Source organism: Pinus tabuliformis, chromosome 8, assembly GCF_031772625.1.
Source record: "Pinus tabuliformis cultivar Carrire ecotype Pingquan chromosome 8, CPIR1, whole genome shotgun sequence".
Classification (NCBI taxonomy): Eukaryota; Viridiplantae; Streptophyta; class Pinopsida; order Pinales; family Pinaceae; genus Pinus; species Pinus tabuliformis.
The window spans coordinates 692,187,522-692,189,815 of NC_142294.1; positions in this window are offsets into that span (position 1 = coordinate 692,187,522).

A 2,294-nucleotide genomic window follows, 5' to 3' on the forward strand; every position below is an offset into this window, starting at 1 on the left:
ACGGCATGTTCCAATTTCTTTGTCACTGCTACTAATTCGTGTAGTCGATTTCAACCACCCAACTAGGCATGTTCATTCTTCCTATACCAAGAAGATAACTTCTATTAGATTTAAAATAAATTGAAATAAATTCACATCATACCTCATTGGTAGTTCGTCAATAAGGTACATTTGCAATCCTCCTCGCTTCTTGTCACAACAAGTGAAACTAGCATATTTTACCAAATAAACATGTATAAAAATATCACATCAGGTTAGCTCAAAACATAACCAACAAAATCATAAATCAGATGTAACCGTCATAAACCAGAATCATAGATCCCATATAATCATCATATACCATAGTTATAAATCACACGCATAGTAAAATTGAAATAAAATGATGATACTTATCTTTTCATCAATCCTTACCTTCTACTTTTGTCTTTATTCTGTACACACTCCAGATCAGTTGATAAACCCAACAAACACCCAGTGCTTTCTACTCAACCATGTGCATAGACACATAGTGTGCATCACACACATACATCCGCACAACATACCACACCATGCAATACATGTATCTACATCTGCCATGCAACACATACACCTACACCCAGTGTATACAATACAATGCATCCATCTCTACTCCATGTGAAATACCTCCCAATACATCTACCTACACAGAGTACCACACAATGAGTACGCACGCTGTAATACCATGACTACATGATGCACATACATAATATCACATGCCCATAACATAACATGTATGACATGCACACAATACCACACGTGCACTAGTACCATATGTACAACATGTACACAGTGCCACTAGTACGTTGCACCAGCTACACAACGTGTGAACAAAATCACATGTACATGGCACAACCTACTCAACATGTACACAACGCCACATGTACACTACATGACTATACAATGCGTACATAATACCACATGTACACAGTACCACACGCACCACAAGTACCCGAAACCTCATGTGCATAGTGCCATATGCACGATATGTACATAGCACCACATGCACACAGCGCCACTTGTACAATGTGTACACAGCACCACACGCACACAGCACCACTTGTACAATCATGCACACCACACCATATGTACATAGTACCAATGTACCACATGCACGCAACACCACTTGTACATAGCACTACATATCCAACACATACATAGCATCATCTGCACACAACACTGCATATCCAACATGTGCATAGCACCATATGCACAAAACACTGCATATTCATCATGCACATAGTACAATATGTACACAATACCACATATCCAACATGTACATAGCACCATATGCACACACGCCATATATAAGTAATGAAGACAATACAATATGTATACAACACCCCATATGCAATATTCACACAACCCTATTTGTACCATCATATACATAACATTGCATAAATAACATGTACACATGCTATGTATACACAACACCACAATTTCACACATCATAGATGAAACATGTACAACATATACAACACATGCTTAACAGTAGTACCACACATCCAAAACCATATTGTCCTTACCAAGAAACCTTGCTTCCGGTATCTCATCCATTCTTATCCTAGCATGCCGCAGACCACACTGCTTTCACTTTGTTGATGTATCCTTCAACATTACCTGTTATGTAGGTTTTAACCCCGTACAGAAATTACCTGCATACGAATTCTAAATCATAGAAAAATAAACAATGTGAGAGCATAACACATAAAACACATATACACAGAGATTTTCCCCTGGATCCCAAAACCAGGACTACCAGCTTGATTTTTCATTATATTCCCTTCAATGTTACAATACATATTTATACATGCTGAAGCATCCAATACCATGGACCGAAAACCATAGGTAGGTTCGCCCAACCTAATATAGGGTCCAAAAAAAAATTTCCACAGGGGGCCACAAGAGAGCTTAGTTATTTTTCCAGCCCTGAAATGCCCATTGTTTCTCTACACCAAGAGAACTTCTCAGAGCTCACAGATTTTGTCAATGCATCTGCAGTATTCTTCAAAGTGTCCACCTTTACTAGCAACACCTTTTTGTCTTCTATCATATCCCTCACAAAGTGATACTGAACATCAATGTGCTTTGTCTTTGAATGATAAGCAGGGTTCTTTGCCAAGAAAATTGCACTTTGGCTATCACAGTCTATTCTTATAGCTCCCTGTACTAACCTCATACATGAACACAATCTCTGCAACCAAACTGCTCCCTTGCTTGCATGAGTGGCTGCCATGTATTCTGCCTATGTAGTTGATAGTGCCACTACAGATTGTTTC